Consider the following 18,955-nt stretch of genomic DNA (forward strand, 5'->3'; position numbering starts at 1 on the left):
TTGTTAGATGGCCAGCCTCCTAACCCATATAAACCATTCTCCAGTCCCTCTTTCAGAGCGGAGCGGAGCAGGCAGGGGAAAATTGGAGCACTTGAGCCTGTCACAGGGAGAGCTAAAGCTCTTTCTTCTCGACAGGGAGAACCCTGAACAAGAGAAAGCACTCGCCTCTTGCGAGAGAGTAATGCCCCACTCTGTTAGCCTGATGAATAACACACGCTACGACTAACAAATGGCAGAGTAAGCCTGTAACTGTCCTGTTCTCTTCCTCATTTATAGGCTTTGGTTTAATCAGCGTTGTGCCTTTGTTATGACACTAAACTAAAATGTAGGTTAGAGGCACATTAGTCAGAAACACTGCAGTTTGAGGCGGATCGCTAGGGGCCTAGCCTGGCTGGGGAGAGGCTAGGTAGCCTAAACATTTTAGCCTAAAAAAATGTCCACTACAGTGACTGCATGTAATGTAGGTTACAATAGCACTAGTCAGAATGACTGTAGTGAAGTGTGAGGATTGCTACGGCCTAGCCCAGTCTGGCTTGGGAAACTAGAGGCTAGTAACCTGTTGTTGATGTACTACTACACCTTGGATGGCCAGACTGTGGGTTCAAATCACTGATGCCCCCATAGTGTCTCATCGTAGGGTCTCATAACACAACAGGAACATAGTGTGGTGAAGCACAAAGTGTAGGAGAAGAACTATCAGGCCTACACCTTTCAGCACTCACATCATTAGGAATTTACAGTGGTGTAAAGTACTTAAGTAAAAATACTTTAAAGTACTACTTAAGTAGTTTTTGGAGGGTATCTGTACTTTACTTTTTATATTTTTGACAACTTTTAATTTTACAACACGACATTCCTAAATAAAATAATGTACTTTTTACTCCACACATTTTACCTGACACCCAAAAGTACTCGTTACATTTGAAATGCTTAGCAGGACAGGAAAATGGTCTAATTCACGAACTTATCAAGAGAACACGTGGTCATCTCTGCTGCCTCTGATCTGGCGCACTCACTAAACACAAATGTACCTTTTGTAAATTATGTCTGAGTTTTGGAGTGTGCCCCTGCTGTCTGCTTTGCTATCAGGAATTTGAAGTGATTTATACTTTTACTTTTGCTTGAGTAACTTTCTATTAAGGTATCTATACTTTTACCTGAGTATGACAAGTGGGTACTTTTTCAACCACTCAGATCTTCCCTATTATGTTCCAACATCTTCTAAGAGAAGTCACAGACACACAACGCATGAGAGGAACATAATGGGGAAATTTATACAGTCCCAAAAGCATCTTCTGTGTGAAGAAATTAGTCTACATCATCATGGGACACGAGGAGGACGAGATATTTTCCCCGACAGCTATAACAGAAACACCTACATCGCTGCACACACACACACACACACACACACACACACACACACACACACACACACACACACACACACACACACACACACACACACACACACACACACACACACACACACACACACACACACACACACACACACACACACACACACACACACACACACACACACACACACACTACACAGCCTGATACCAGGGCATGTCTCTTGCAGGGAGGCCCCCTCTCTACCTCCATCCCTATACCCTGTGTGTGTGTGTGTGTGTGTGTGTGAGACAGTAATCTGGGCATTTGTCCACATCTGCCTCAAGGATTTGCTGATTATGACTTATGCATCAAGATCCCCAGGGCCACATGAAGACGTGGCACTCATGCATAAATACACACACACACGCACACACACACACGCACGCACAAACAAACAAACACCACACACAAAAATGCTAATAATTATGCATACACACACATTCCCCCTCGAACGTGGACAGAGCTGCTGACACACAGAGAAACACATATTTCAATCGTGCGCCAGCTGAGACACGGCATGAGAACATCATCCATATAGAAGACCTTTACCACACTGTAAAGGGTGTGAGGCCATGAGCATAATACATACAGTATATCCACAAACGAGAAATGCACTCACGCACACACACACGCACGCACGCACACACACGCTCACACACGCACGCACGCACGCACGCACACACACACACACACACACACACACACACACACACACACACACACACACACACACACACACACACACACACACACACACACACAGGCACAGAGACAGCCCTGTCTCAGCCCAAGCAGAACGGGTGTTATTATTCCCCATTCCTGGTGTGATTTCTATGAATTATCCTATAGAACAGGTCCCTCCCAGGATCACCTGAGAGAAGACAGGAAGCTCTAGGAGTCGGGCGCTCCTCTCGGAGCCACTGACATTCTCCCAATGACACGCTCCAGGGGCCACCATGATTACTGATTGACTCGGCTGACCTGGGATGTTTTCAGAGCCCCCGGAACGCCTCTCAGGGATCTGCCACGTCGCCGTGACAACAAAGCAACAGAGGACCACAAGAAAACAGGTGAAGGTCAGGATCCTCCAAGTCGTTCAATTTCCACACTCCATTTACCCCTCACAATGCCTTCTCAGCATCACAGGGAAGGAGACCATGTAATGTATAGCTACATCACTACACTAACAATGAAGGGGAAACCTGGTATGGTGTGATTGCCCTGTCTATGTTAGCCTAGTGCTGCATCTGAAATGTCACCCCATCACCTAAATAATGTTGATTATAGGTGATGATAAGCTTTGTTGGAGGGCTGAAGCAGGCAATGATGGCCGCTTTGCTCAGCTCATCTCATTCTGTTTTAGATTCCACTAATCAGCGTTGGTGATACCATTCCACCTCCAAACGCCCTGTGACCCACTATCCTTTATGTGTCTCCGGCAGCTCATTTAAGATCAGATGAGGCAGGGCCATTAACAGATGGAAGGATCACCATCTTGAGATGTGATGTAAACAAAGGGACTGTTAGGCTTGTGGTGGTGGGTTCTAATCTCATCGATAGAAGGATCTGTCCACCATCTTGAGATGTGATGTAAACAAAGGGACTGTTAGGCTTGTGGTGGTGGGTTCTAATCTCACCACTGACAGCATCTCAAAGAGCTGGTATACTCTGAACGCATCACAGGCTGGTCCCCATGGCAGGAAGTGGAGGGGAGAGAGACAGGAAATGGATGGTCCCTGGCTGCGTTCTGATCAGTGGGGGAAGAAAGCTTTTCAGAGGAGCGATAGAATCCATAAATCGGATATAAAGAATCGAGGAGGAGGAATTTAAGAGTGTGTTGAGAGCATGTGTGTGTGTGTGTGTGTGTGTGTGTGTGTGTGTGTGTGTGTGTGTGTGTGTGTGTGTGTGTGTGTGTGTGTGTGTGTGTGTGAGTTATGGATGAGACAAACATTTTCCTAACATTTAAACAGACTTTCCTATCAGTTTTCCTTAAAAAAGAAATATTCACAGATTTCACAATACATTGTATAATTTATGCTGCTGCTGCGCGAGTAGCTTGTTGTTGTCAGCCAATCACAAGTCATCAAACTGGCAGCAGGCTACTGACATTAAACTAGAGCCTTCGTATGACAAGTTATTAGGAGATAAGACTACATGACCAAAAGTATGTGGACACCTGCTTGTCGAACATCTTATTCCAAAATCATGGGCATTAATATGGATTTGGTCCCCCCTTCGCTGCTATAACAGCCTACACTCTTCTGGGAAGGCTTTCCATAGATTTGGGAAGCTTCTGCGTAAACTTGCTTCCATTCAGCTACAAAGTTTCTCCGTGCAGGCAGTCACTGAGTCCAAGGTGCTAAAGGAGCTCCTTAAACTTGACCTCAAAAAAACATGTGGGTCAGATGGTTTAGACCTTTTCTTCCTTAAGGTTGCTGCCCATATCATCACCAAGCCTGTCTCTGACCTGTTTAACCTGTCTCTCCTTTCTGGGGAGGTTCCCATTGCTTGGAAGGCAGCCACGGTGCATCCTTTATTTAAAGGGGGAGATCAATCTGATCCTAACTGTTATAGGCCTATTTCTATTATGCCCTGTTTATCAAAAGTGTTGAAAAACTTGTCAATAATCAACTGATTGGATTTCTTGACGTCTATAGTGTTCTCTCTGGTATGCAATCTGGTATCCGCTCAGGTTATGGATGTGTCACTGCAACCTTAAAGGTCCTCAGTGATGTCACCATTGCCCTTGATTCTAAGCAATATTGTGCTGCTATTTTTATGACTTGGCCAAAGCTTTTGATACGGTAGACCATTCCATTCTTGTGGGCCGGCTAAGGAGTATTGTTGTCTCTGAGGGGTCTTTGGCCTGGTTTGCTAACTACCTCTCTCAAAGAGCGCAGTGTATAAAGTCAGAAAATCTGATTTCTCAGCCACTGCCTGTCACCAAGGGAGTACCCCAGGGCTCGATTCTAGGCCCCACACTCTTCTCAATTTACATCAACAACATAGCTCAGGCAGTTGGAAGCTCTCTCAACCATTTATATGCAGATTATATTCTTATACTCAGCTGGTCCCTTCCCGGATTTTGTGTTAAATGCTCTACAACAAAGCTTTCTTAGTGTCCAACAAGCTTTCTCTACCCTTAACGTTGTTCTGAACACCTCCAAAACAAAGGTCACGTGGTTTGGTAAGAAGAATGCCCCTCTCACCACAGGTGTTATTTCTACCTCTAAGGGTTTAGAGCTTGAGGTAGTCACCTCATACAAGTACTTGGGAGTATGGCGAGACGGTGCACTGTCCTTCTCTCAGCACATATCAAAGCTGCAGGCTAAAGTCTAGACTTGGTTTCCTCTATCGTAATCGCTCCTCTTTCACCCCAGCTGCCAAACTAACCCTGATTCAGATGACCATCCTACCCATGCTAGATTACGGAGACATAATTTATAGATCGTCAGGTAAGGGTGCTCTCGAGTGGCTAGATGTTCTTTACCATTCGGCCATCAGATTTGCCACCAATGCTCCATATAGGACACATCACTGCACTCTATACTCCTCTGTAAACTGGTCATCTCTGTATACCCGTCGCAAGACCCACTGGTTGATGCATATTTATAAAAACCCTCTTAGGCCTCACTCCTCCCTATCTGAGATATCTACTGATGCCCTCATCCTCCACATACAACACCGGTTCTGACAGTCACATTCTGTTAAAGGTCTCCAAAGCACACACATCCATGGGTCGCTACTCTTTTCAGTTCGCTGCAGCTACGGACTGGAACGACCTGCAACAAACATTCAAACTAGACAGTTTTATCTCAATCTCTTCATTCAAAGACTCAATCATGGACACTCTTACTGACAGTTGTGGCTGCTTTGTGTGATGTATTGTTGTTGTTATGTTGTGTTGCTACCATGCTGTGTTGTCATGTGTTGCTGCCTTGCTATGTTGTTGTCTTATGTCTCTCTTTATGTCGTGTTGTGTTGTCTCTCTTGTTGTGATGAGTGTTTTGTCCTGTATTTATATTGTATTCATTTTTTATTTTTAATCCCAGCCCCCGTCCCCACAGGAGGCCTTTAGGCCGTCATTGTAAATAAGAATTTGTTCTTAACTGATTTGCCTAGTTAAATAAAGGTTAAATAAAATTTAAAAAATAAAAAGTTCATTAGTGAGGTTGGGCACTGACGTTAGGCAATTAGGCCCGGCTCACAGTCGGCGTTCCAATTCATCCCAAAGGTGATTGATGGGGTTCTTCCACATCGATCTCGACAAACCATTTCTGTATGGACCTAGCTGTATGGACCTGCAGCATTGTCATGCTGAAACAGGAAGGGCCTTCCCCAAACTGTTGCCACAAAGTTGGAAGCACAGAATCGTTAATAAATGTAGTTTATAATAGAGTGATTCATTACTCCAGAGAACGCGTTTCCACTGCTCCAGAGTCCAATTGTGGCGAGCTTTACACCACTCCAGCCGCGATTGTCCCATTCTGTCAGCTTGTGTGGCCTACCACTTCGCGGCTGAGCCGTTGTTGCTTCTAGAAGTTTCCACTTCACAATAACAGCACTTTGACCAACTGACTTGTTGGAAAGGTAACATTCTATGACTGTGCCTCATTGAAAGTCACTGAGCTCTTCAGTAAGGTCATTCTACTGTCAGTGTTTGTCTATGGAGATTGCATGGCTGTGTGCTCGATACAGCAATGGGTGTGGCTGAAATAGCCGAATCCACTAATTTGAAAGGGTGTCCACATACTGTTGTATATATAGTGTATCTAGGCTAATAAATCAAATATGTAATTAAAATTATATAACTAAAAGTTAAATGAGAAGGACAGGCTACAACACCAACACCATAACAGCTGCTATGAATGGACTGAGAGAAACCACACAGTTAAAGTTGCAGTCTCAATTAGCCTAGCTAACTAGCTTATTTTTCTTAACATTAACAATCCCAATTTTAACGCTTAAACGTTCACACCCCTAGTGTGTGTGTGTGTGTGTGTGTGTGTGTGTGTGTGTGTGTGTGTGTGTGTGTGTGTGTGTGTGTGTGTGTGTGTGTGTGTGTGTAGGCGAACATGTGTGTGTACACTGTAGGTGTGAAATTCAATACTTTGATTTTTTACTTGTTAACACTTTTTCCTTGCTAACACTTTTTCCTTGCTAACACTTTTTCCTTGCTAACACTTGGCTACTCTTCATGTTGACAAAGAATGTTGTGTGTCTTGTTTCCTGATGCTGGGAATTCCCATTACCACTTGATACAGTTAAACCAGGTTAATAAAGCTCTGAGAACAGCCTGTCTTACCATCTCTCACACTGTGAGTTCGTACACATCCACAGTACACACACCTGCGCTGCTCCATCTGCACAGACATCTAAACTGAGCCTGTGTCTCTCAGCTGCCAGCACACCAAGATATTCCTACAGAGGAGCCTTAAGGCTAGTCACATACACTGTCCTGAGTGCAGAGCTCAGCTCAAATAAACAACTTTTCAGATCAACAGACTGATCAAGAATACGGCGGACCAACTGAAACTCGAGGAGATAGAGGTGTACAATATGAAAATGCAGCAGGGAAGAGGGGGCAGAGAGGCACACTGGCCGGTCGGGGGAGCAAAAAAAAAATAACATGGAAGACCAGCTGAAACTGGATGATCGAAATGGTCAGAGAGAGTCAGACCAGCGAAGAAGATGAGGGAGAGAGGAGGACTGGCCGGTCAAAGAAGCTTCCGGACTTCCAACAGACTGATAAGGAACATGGAGGATCAGCTGAGGCTGGATGAGCCACCAATAGCATGGAAGGAAGAAAAGTGAGGAGAAAATACAAGTATGACTGGAAGAAAAGGCAGAGAAAATGTGTGCCGTGAAAACAGTGAAATTCTGAAGATTGCTGGTCTGTAAGGAGGGCAGACACCACAGAGGACACACATTAAAACCTGCGAGAGAGGCTCAAGAAGATCTGAAGACAAAGGTAGAGTCAGCTTTACTTGGGATCAAGTGTAACATTGAAGATGCTAACACCTTATGTGCCAAAAATGTAAATATCTGGAGCAAAGACGATCACTGGTCAGCTGAAAGCCGGCTTCAGGGCCCGTTTTGGGGAGCTCGGGGAGGAGTCGAGAGTGAAAGAGCTAGAGGCCATCAAATATGTGGAAACACAGGGTGACATGGAGGGGAAGAACCTTACACTGAGGCGAGAGCACAAGCAGCCTCTCTGCAGACTGGGCTGGATATGGCTGAGCCTGGGGAATTCCTGCTGTGGTGGATGGAGACAGGCCAGAAGATTCATCAGGATAGGCACCCTGAAATGTGCAGCGTGCAGAAAAATTGTCTGTCTGAGAAAGGTGAAGATATCATGCAGCGTTTCATTGACTTGAAGGCCATGGGAAAGATCCTCAAAACCAAAAGGCAAGAATTGCCTTTTTTTGCTGATTACTGCATAACACAATGCTCCATAGACATCAAGAAAGCAGTGCCACTATAGCTTGGTATCATTTCAATAGTTCAATGTTCAAGTTTCTATGCTTCCTGGTCATACCAGTTCTCATGTTTTTAGAGGATTGTGGGTAATTCAAAATGTTTAGATGTTATGATACTTTTACACAATGTTGTATGCATCTTTGAAGAAAGACAAGTACATTTTAAATGAGTATTAAGCAGTTTGTGATATGAGGGGTAATGGATCATGATGAACAGATATCAAAACCGTCAGGCAAATTGACGTTCAATAATGAGAAAACCCATTACTACCACCAACAAGGTTGTGTGCACCATGATAGAGGCTAATTCAGAGCTCTACCACCAGTTACTGCCAGAGGAATGAGCACTGTGCTTAACAATGCCTGCTAAGGTGAGTTAAAACGACAAATCGTCAAAGATACAAGACACTGTTAAACATTAAGAAACTCCTACTGAAAATGACTAATCATACTTACTTGACCTTTTTTTTATGAAGGTTAATCATTAAAGTAAAGGGGGGGGGGGTCTATGGCTTAAGAGGGTGTGACTGATGCTGAATGGGCATGAACAAAGAAGACATCTCTAACACTCACTGTCTCCTAAGTGGGATAACAAATTGATCAACTTTCGCATGTTTCTTCCAATCACAGTGTTAGAGCTGAATCTGAACTTTTCTAATCTGTAAAAACAAGCATTTTTCAGCATAAACCTCCATCAAGATGGGCCGTCACATTTACTATTCTGGTATCCTTAGTTTAATTAATAAAAAAATTAAATGCAAGACTTGTTACTCAATTTGCCCGGCTGTCATTGGAAATAAGAATTTATTCATAACTGAATATCCTGGTTTAATCAAGCTTCAATAAATCAACCAATTCTATTTATTCTACATGCCACAACAATCTCTAATTTGCGATTCAATTCATCAATGCCACCACTATAGTTTCTGATAAGGTGTCAATCACATTGTCACTACCAATACTGAATCATATTTCATATTATAATAATTGCTGAGGATCGTTATTATAATTGTCAGTTGTATCATGATCCCTGTCAGTACTGAGACGAACGAAGTGTAACAATGATCTGCCATGACCTTTGACCCCATTAAAACTGAACCTCCTACACTACAGTTGATTATGTATCATCACATGTAAGCGTGAAGAAATAAAACCATCATCACATGCTAATTCTATTCTTTAGATCTCAGCGTTTCTAAATTGCCTTGCTTTCTCCCAGGACCATTTAATATGAGTGCAGAGGGGTTAACTGAAAAGAGTGAGAGAGAGAGAGTGTGTGTGTGTGTGTGTGTGTGTGTGTGTGTGTGTGTGTGTGTGTGTGTGTGTGTGTGTGTTTGTGAGCGGCACTTAGTTCAATGTTAAATTTGGTTCAAGGTCAAACCGGTTCTCACATCAACAACAAAGAAAAATAAGACAAACACAGATAATCTGCACAGAATCCACACATAGCCTACACTGTGTCTCTCAGCTGTCAAGCACACATTCTGCAAGAGATGCCTTCAACAAAGCCTGAATGCTGGACCCCAACACGGCAATGAGCGCAGAACTCCAGTCACAGACAGAAACTTCCAGACCAACAGACTGGCAGACTAGCTGAGAATGGAGGAACATAGTGTGACAAGAGAGGGGAAAACAGGAGTAGATTAACGTGGAGAAACTCCGAAGCTCTTCTGTGAGATGGGCAATAAGATAATCTGTTTGACTTGAAAGGAGGGAAGAAACCACAGAGGACACATCTATGAGAGAGGCTAAAGACATTCTTAAGACAAGGTAATTTTAGCTTTACATCAGAGTAAGCATAAGATCAACCATGTAGAAAACAGAAGTGAGAGGCAACAACATCAACTCTCTGAAACAAGGGAGAAATCAGATGAGCTGGGATCAGAAGAGAGAAGAGACCATAGATAATAAGTCCAATGTGGTAGGAAAAGAGCAGAACCTTTCACCAATGAAGAATCAACTGGTCGAGGAGGAGGAGGGAGCGCGATCGGCCTTTCTATAGTCCGGATAGGACATGACTGAGCCCTAGGACTTCCTGGTGTGGTGGAAGGAGATAGGGACATTCGAATGTAACGTTTGAAGTGGAAGAATCTGGTCCTGAAGGAGCAACAGAGTGCTGGGTTTTTCCACTTGGCAGGACATGGAACAGAGCCTCTAAGACACCCTATCACTCATATCAGCACACATTCCAATAACCTCTTGGATAAATTCAAAGACATATTTTTGGTGTGTACAATGGAGTGTGCAGGTATAAACTAGTTATATTTAGTCAACATTAGGACTGTAACGGTTCACCAAACCCATAGTTTGGTCACGATTCGTTTTGGTACAGCAGGAGAATTAAATGCCCTTTACAATGTACCACATTCACAATGTTCCCTGCATTGCCTGTTGTGACCAGATTGTTACAGTATGTTGGGCCTCTCAAGTTTCCACTCTGATGCTGATGCAGTGAAGTCGTAAATACCAATTGGATGCATTCATGTGATTTGAACACTTTGAGAAACACTGATTGGTTAATGGCCAACAAGCCGTGTCTACCATAAACTACCAGTTTATGGGCTGTTCAAGTGGATTTTTCCCAGTCATGTGTGGTAAATTCCTACTTCCCACCTGGTTTCAAACACACCATGACATTGCCTCCTCCAGTGGCAGATGCTGTAGCACCGTACACCTCCCACTCTGGTTAATGTGATGGGCTGTTACCGCAACACGGGGTGCACTGGCCCAGTGACTGGCTTCCTATAGAGCAGGTACTAGCTGTTTACTGAAATGGGTGGAAGAGGGAAGTTCACAATGTGGCTCGAGCACTTTGACGAGGTGCTGAAACCACTACTGAAACCCGCTAATCTCAACCCACGAGAATGGGAGCATACCTGCGGCTATAAATCAAAGACTATAAAAACAAATAAACATAGCCTACCTATCGCTATTGTAATTTCTTGGGCCCGGTCAAAATCAGCTGCCAATGGCTGCTAGAATGCAGAGCGGAGACGATGTCGTGTTTTTTTTTTTGCGTTTCCGTCTTCGATATACTAGGGTGATGTCGGTGTAAATGTGTCAACATATTTGAGGTGTTGGCAGCTGCATAGGCTGTTCTCGTTGACCGTGGAGACACACTGTTAACCTTTTATCCACAACTCTCTGTCCATCGCCATTGTAATCTACTGGGAAGCCAAAATGTTCCCAAACTGGAGATTTAAACTATGATGGAGAAAACTAGTTCCCGGGCTGCGCCTCGCAAAATGACCGTTTGAAATGCTCTAGTTACGATTAGAATTTTGATTACAACGTGTAAACTCCAGTTATAATTAAATAGCCTGAAGAAAAACATTTAAACTCAGATTTACTCAAGAGGCATAGGCCTACAATGCAGAGTATGCATGTCTTCTAGGCCTCGTGTTTTTCATTTGTACATATTATTTGTTTATGTATTCATTCGGATTCACAGTACGGACGGAACCGAGATCCCCTTGCTGAATGTTTTGGTACGAATGTGTGTACGTTACACCCCTAGTCAACACGACATTCTCTAAACTGCAATGCAAGACTGTAGCGTTTTAGCCACTATAGTGTTTTATACACCTGTACTTGTGTGTATGAATGAGAGAGGTAGGGGGGTAGAAAAGTGGCGCAGTGTTAAAGATGAAAGACCTGTCTAGATCCTGAATGATGAGAGGAAGAAAGAATGGTGGTAAAAGCTATGAAAACTCAACCCAGTGTGGCTAAAAGCACCGGCTCCTGTCCTCTACATAAGAGCTGACAGTCCAGGTTGATGTATAGAGGGCGTATGGATGCACTACAAAGGGACTGCCAGAGATGTGAGGGATCCTATACAGACCAGACGCTTGCAGAAAGACAGAGATGATCAAACATCCCTCAGCCTGGAGCAGGATTCAGCCAGCCACATTTAAAGCAACCTTCAGTTCCCATCATGTTTTTTAACAGCCCAACTGTTTGTAATGGCTGAAATGGAATCAATGGAATGGAGTCTAACAACTTGTTTCCATGTTTGATTCGTTTGGTACCATTCCATTGATTCCGTTCCAGCCATTACAATGAGCACCGTCCTCCTATACCTTCTCCCAACAGCCTCCTCTGGCCCCTAGCCTTTGCTATCTGAGTGTATTTAGAGTACCAGTTCAAATCTATCTGTACAAGAAATATGGGACAGAGAGAAAAACACCCAACTCTCAAATAAGACATGCGAAGAGGGTTTTATAGCAATATCTACGAGAAGCTCACCTCCCTCCCACACTTCAGGAAAATAAACCCATCATGAAAACAAAATAAAACCGGAAAACAGCACAAACACATCAGGCGACAGTCAGACAGATTTATCTGTGAGCCTGGCGTGTATTTCAGAGGCCTGGCCTAGATAACAGGAAGGAATATGAAGGGAAGAAGGTGAGGCGCTTTGAGAGAGCCAAGCTAACGCTAGCTCGGCAGCACTACAGCGTTCTACAACTGCTTCACAAAGGTTAAGCTCTTTCCCCTGTGCCTGTGTGTGCTGATTCTTAGAAACCAGACATTGATGCAGACTTACACTTCTCTCTCTCTCTTTCCTTTCTTTCTTTTTCTTTTCTCTTGTTGTTCAAGACTTGAGGATTTTTAGTGTTTTTGTTAAGCAATCTTTCTAAGGAAAGAATATACAGGGTGTGGATGGGAGAGAGGGTGTGTAGAGTGTCTAGGGTCGCAAATGGAGGGTATATTACTGGACACTTTCAAAGTTAACCAGCAAACTACCCCATTCTTAGTTGGCTACTTCTTATTATCACAGGTGTCTGTAATTATCTCTGGCCCTCTGTGTGGCCTTTTCACATGAAACATCTGAAATTCTTCAATAAGATTATTTAAAAATAGAATGAAAAAGCTGTAAAACATTATTAGAGCAGTGCCCTCCGAGTGGAGTGGACAGGAATCTGTTCATGACCGCACTAATAAGAAACACCCTTATCAACCAATAGGCTTGCAGGATACGGTAGCCACAAAACGAAAGTGCGGTGCAGTTTAACGTCAGTGTTTTGGCAGAAGGCATTGCCCTCGTCTGAAACCCTTGTTTGTCCTGTTGTTATACTCCATGTCATTCATTCTGAGACGCCAGGCTTTTCCCAGACAGGACCTGTGTGGGTCAGCAACATGCCACAGCTCAAGACCTCCAAATCAGCGGGGTCTTTCGGCCACAGTTTACATAAGAAGGTGCTTACAGGCTGGGAGCGGGGAGTAGGGCCACAAAGGAGCTTATTTACTGCCAGGAAGAAATCAACGGGGCACGGGAAAGAAAATACATCAAAATAATCCTGACTATAATGCTCTAAAAATTGCTTCGTCTCTGCGTAAAAGGGAGTCTATAGATGGAATTTTTCTCTCTATCTCAATCTCAATCGGTTCAACCACTTTCCTCCTCTGTGCATCTTTCTCCCCCCTCTCTCTCCCTGTCTTTCTCCCCCCTCTCTCTCCCTGTCTTTCTCCCCCCTATCTCTCCCCCCTCTCTCTCCCTGTCTTTCTCCCCCCTCTCTCTCCCTGTCTTTCTCTACCCCCTCTCTCTCCCTGTCTTTCTCCCCCTTCTCTCTCCCCGTCTTTCTCCCCCCTCTCTCTCCCTCTTTCTCTACCCCCCTCTCTCTCCCTGTCTTTCTCCCACCTCTCTCTCTCCCTGTCTTTCTCCCCCCTCTCTCTCTCCCTGTCTTTCTCTACCCCCCTCTCTCTCCCTGTCTTTCTCCCACCTCTCTCTCCCTCTCTTTCTCCCCCCGTCTTTCTCCCCCCTCTCTCTCTCCCTGTCTTTCTCTACCCCCCTCTCTCTCCCTCTCTTTCTTCCCCCTCTCTCTCCCTGTCTTTCTCCCCCCTCTCTCTCCCTCTCTTTCTCTACCCCCTCTCTTTCTCCCCCCTCTCTCTCCCTGTCTTTCTCTACCCCCCTCTCTCTGTCTTTCTCCCCCCTCAGCCTCTCGCTTTCTCGCATTGCGTCAATTCTATTCTTCAGTCCAGACATTAGAAATCACACTGAGTCCAGACATTAGAGCCTATATTATTGTGAGGAGCTAAATATCTCTGTACTGAGCTGTGATCGCATTAGGCCCTAAAGTAACAGTTCACCAGCGTTCACCTCGCCTTGCGTCCATCTCCCTTCCTCTGGTACGCCAAACACATTCCAGCGCCACGACACAACGCCACATTTCCCTCCAAATGAAATCACTAGAAATTGATCTCCAGCAACATAATCATCTATCTTTATTCGTATGCACCGCAGCCTTTATTTCCCTCACCGTCTTTTCATGTCGTTTGCCAGTGATTGTTGTTGTGGGTCTGAATATAAAACCAAACCGATTATAAAGACAGGGTTCTGTACGCCAGCCTGCGTTAGCTTCACAGCCTGGTAATTAGGCAGACAAAAGGCCTATTGTTAAGGTGGAGGGGAGTGAAAAGCTAGATATGGAAGATGGAGAAGATGTAGAGGGTTGACGCCAGCCGTACGTACTGTATAAAGTGCTATCAGCCTATCAAACCCTGCCCCTTGGACTAACATGGCCCTGTTGATCAGTAAAGCTCAGACAACAACAATGGAAATAGTTGTATGTGTAACAATGGAAGCTGTGTGAAGGAACGGAGGTATTTGAACAGGTGTGAGTAGGGGTATTCTTCCTAGTTGTCAGTGTGCCTGGGGCCAATACGAGGTTGTTACGTTCCCCAGTTTCTGTGTTGTGGGTTTGTATGTGTGTGTATTTCAGGAAATGGCTTCCTGGATTCCAAAGTAGCTCATTGGTCGGCCCATCACTAATTGGAGCTCTGACCCCGCCCTCTCGTCAGGGGATACAGCTGTCTGCAATTACCGACTCCTTCTGCAGCTTGAAAAGCCAGTGTTCCTGTGTTAGGAGAGAGAGCTTCTTTGTATGTCCTGTGTTGGTTGTTGGTCAGAAAGTGTTGTAAAGTATTTTGTATTTCTTTGCTTTGGTTCTGTCCAGCCCCTTTTCCCCACATTACCGTGTGAAGGAAGAATACATTCCCTGTAAACAGTAATATTCTCTACCTCTGTCATCCTTACCCGCACCTACAATCACATACCTTTTTTTCACTCCACGAGGCGTTGAGTTGTAGCAGGGTGTTTGTTGCGTTCCCTCCTCCAAGAGGTGTACGTAACAGAGGTCATATTCTGCTCTACCACTTTCATTAGAGGTGACATATGCACCCATTAGGAGAGACACACACACACACAACACTATGATATACCATCTGGGTTACATCTGGCTCTAAGAGCTGACCTGCATTCAGACAGCAATTCCCCCGATCCCCTCTCCAACCCCCATAGGTCCTACCCTATACCGTCTCCCCTCCACCCCCCTGGAAGTTCAGTCTCCTTGACAGGGTCATTGTTCTAATGATATCAATCTCTACTGACCCATCCCCACCTCGTCTCCCTCCAGCCCTGTAATCTAGTGATTTCCCCCCCAACTTCCCCACCCCCTAAATACACACACACACTCCCCATTACCCTATTACTGCCAGTCCATTAGCAACTCAACTCCCTCCCCAGCCCCTCCCTCTACGTCTGCCTTGCACAAAGCCCAGTGGACAAAGAGAGTTACAATACCTTTATATAAAAACATTAGCCTACAAATCCATCACTACATGACAATGAAGTTGAAGGTAAAAGACTGTCAGTAATTAGTTGCATCTTAAACAATTACATGAACTGAATTACTAATAAAAATTATTTAAAAAATCTCAAACTTAAAAATGCAAGTCCCTTTAAAAGCATGTACTAAATGCATATGTTATAGTATATATTATATGTTAAATTATCAAATTCATCTTGAAATATAAAAAATCAAATTTTTATAACCACATTACTCTGTGTAATGACATCCAGTATTCAGAAGCATATCCTGAAATCCCCAAAGCCTCCACCCGGTATTCAGCAGAACACTGAGTGACTGATGGTCTCAGCAGGGAGCAACAAGCAGTTCCTAAAAATGCCTTTTTGAAACCAATGTTCCCGTTGTGCTCCACGATGGCTACATGAATCAACGCCCTGTGTGAGTCCCTGTTATTCCCTCCCAGACCAACCCTCACTTCCTACACACACACACACACACACACACACACAGCACAGCACGCTGGACCACATGACAAATGACAGATGTATTATTAAAAATCACTGATGGAGGGACAGGGAACAGGAGGGGAGCAACAAAGGCCCGGGACAATAGAGGAGGACATATTCTTCCCGCTGACAAGCATAGAATTCATTTCAATTAGAAATGGCCACCGCCTTGAAAGCAAGACAGACTGCAAAGGTTACCATATTCCAAATGTGTGGGCAGTGGAGGGGGGTGGGGGGGGGGGTAGATTTAGCAGAAAGGGTGGGGGGAATATTTTGAATGGCCTAGAGATTTGAGAGGCACTGGAATGTCATTATGTTCCTCTGTGACAGATGATCTGGCCTCGGTCTCTGTTCAGCTGTGATGTCGACGGCAATACACAAAGCAATAACAAATCCCAGTATTTTTGGTCTGGCACCCCCCTTTCCTTTTCCCTTTCCTTCTTATCTTCCTTATTCCACCATCTCCCTCCATTACACAGGCTCTCAAAACGCTCTCTTTCCCTCCCTCCATCGCACCCTCCCTTTCTGTCTGGAAAACACCCAAATGTCCATTCCTTTGTGTCCTGTTCTTCATGATCGCTGATGTGAAAAGATAAATAAAAACACTAGATGAAAGCAACAGGGCTCAAGCTAATAGTAAACAACAGGCTCCCGCTGTGAGATGAGACCAGGACCTGAGAGGTGAGATGAGACCAGGACCTGAGAGGTGAGATGAGACCAGGACCTGAGAGGTGAGATGAGACCAGGACCTGAGAGGTGAGATGAGACCAGGACCTGAGAGGTGAGATGAGACCAGGAGCCCTACACTGAAATTTCAGGATGAGAGATAATAAAGTGTGTGTGTGTGTGTGGGGGGGGTAATAAAGGTTGAGATAGGGACAATAACAAGGTGAGAAGCTAAAAACAGACAGTGACAGATGCAGAATACTGCCCACTCTGAAGAGCACCTCAGTGGTGCCACTCGTCAACGAGGGCTCTCGTTTCCTGTCCATGGTTACTGTTGCCCAGGCACAAATGACGAAAGACTAAAACAAAGGAGCGGATCAACAAGAGCTCTTTGCAAATCAGGATTGGCGGCTAGTCTTCTCCCCCAGAGAAGAGAGGTTAAGAGGAGGTGCACAGCTAGACTATATATTCTAACACTAAGAGCAGGGCTGTATCTCTCTAGTCCTCTAGTCAAAAGGCCTTCTAAAACTAAGAGCAGGACTATATCTCTCTAGTCAAAAGGTCTTCTAACACTAAGAGCAGGGCTGTATCTCTCTAGTCAAAAGGTCTTCTAACACTAAGAGCAGGGCTGTAGTATCTCTCTTGTCAAAAGGCCTTCTAACACTAAGAGCAGGGCTGTATCTCTCTAGTCCTCTAGTCAAAAGGTCTTCTAACACTAAGAGCAGGGCTGTATCTCTCTAGTCAAAAGGTCTTCTAACACTAAGAGCAGGGCTGAAGTATCTCTCTAGTCAAAAGGCCTTCTAACACTAAGAGCAGGGCTGTATCTCTCTAGTCCTCTAGTCAAAAGGTCTTCTAACACTAAGAGCAGGGCTGAAGTATCTCTCTAGTCAAAAGGCCTTCTAACACTAAGAGCAGGGCTGTATCTCTCTAGTCCTCTAGTCAAAAGGTCTTCTAACACTAAGAGCAGGGCTGTATCTCTCTAGTCCTCTAGTCAAAAGGTCTTCTAAAACTAAGAGCAGGGCTGTATCTCTCTAGTCAAAAGGCCTTCTAACACTAAGAGCAGGGCTGTATCTCTCTAGTCCTCTAGTCAAAAGGTCTTCTAACACTAAGAGCAGGGCTGTATCTCTCTAGTCAAAAGGTCTTCTAACACTAAGAGCAGGGCTGTATCTCTAGTCAAAAGGTCTTCTAAAACTAAGAGCCGGGCTGTATCTCTCTAGTCAAAAGGTATTCTAACACTAAGAGCAGGGCTGTATCTCTCTAGTCAAAAGGCCTTCTAACACTAAGAGCAGGGCTGTATCTCTCTAGTCAAAAGGCCTTCTGAAAATAAAAATATATATTCACAACAGATACAAACATACACATATGAACAACAACGTACAGATGCACACCAACAATGACTGCATCTCCTCTTCCCAGACCTGCATGCTCACACCCCCATCCCTAGTGCCTGGCCACACCCCCATCCCTAGTGCCTGGCCACACCCCCATCCCTAGTGCCTGGCCACACCCCCATCCCTAGTGCCTGGCCACACCCCCATCCCTAGTGCCTGGCCACACCCCCATCCCTAGTGCCTGGCCACACCCCCATCCCTAGTGCATGCATTATTGTTTGCCACATGGCCTTCAACTGTACCAATTTGTTTTTCTCGGTCCATGATATTTCAAGAAAAAATGATTGTATTTTTCCATTGTGTTAATGATGATTGATTTCCAAGTTTTTAATATAAGTTTTTTCAAGATGAGTGGTGAGATGAGAATTGTTGGGTCTCTCACTACACCCCCATATGACATGTCCTGAATGCAGACGGATTAAAAGTAAGTCTACATTGTAATACTTCTGACAGCCAACTGCCCATAACCTTTAGACTTCATAGCATTCCCAAAAAGCATGGATTATTGAGTCATTGTTAGTTTTACACTTAAGACATTAATCTGCTGTTGTGCTGTAGAATTCCCTCCATTTTGTGCCAACATAAGTTCTTTTTAAGTCTTGGTTCCAATAGTTTATAGATTGTCAGTTGGATATGGTCTCTGCAAGGTTTTGTATATCTTACCTATCATATGAACATCCTTTTCTAACTAAAATAAGATTCCTTCAGTGTTAAAAAGATTTCAAATATTAATGTTGTGATATGTAACTTAAGTTTCTTTAGTCAAAAGGCCTTCTAAGGACTAAGAGCAGGGTTGTATCTTTCTGGTCAAAGGGCCTGGTATAAAACAGGCCTCAATGGCAGAACAACAGGAAAGTTACCAGTCAATTAGTGAAGCTCCATGCAAACTAGAACTTGGTTTGCTATGTCTGTCTGTCTGTCTGTCT

The 18,955-nt window shown here is 44.3% G+C and overlaps 1 protein-coding gene across 1 annotated transcript in view; it reads right to left on the reverse strand.

The window, feature by feature from the left end:
- Positions 1-18,955, reverse strand: part of LOC139409489 (low-density lipoprotein receptor-related protein 8-like) — a 346,325-nt gene that overhangs the window by 178,445 nt on the left and 148,925 nt on the right. The gene's annotated exons all lie outside the window — the stretch shown is intronic.

This window comes from Oncorhynchus clarkii, chromosome 5 (genome assembly GCF_045791955.1).
Source record: "Oncorhynchus clarkii lewisi isolate Uvic-CL-2024 chromosome 5, UVic_Ocla_1.0, whole genome shotgun sequence".
Classification (NCBI taxonomy): domain Eukaryota; kingdom Metazoa; phylum Chordata; class Actinopteri; order Salmoniformes; family Salmonidae; genus Oncorhynchus; species Oncorhynchus clarkii.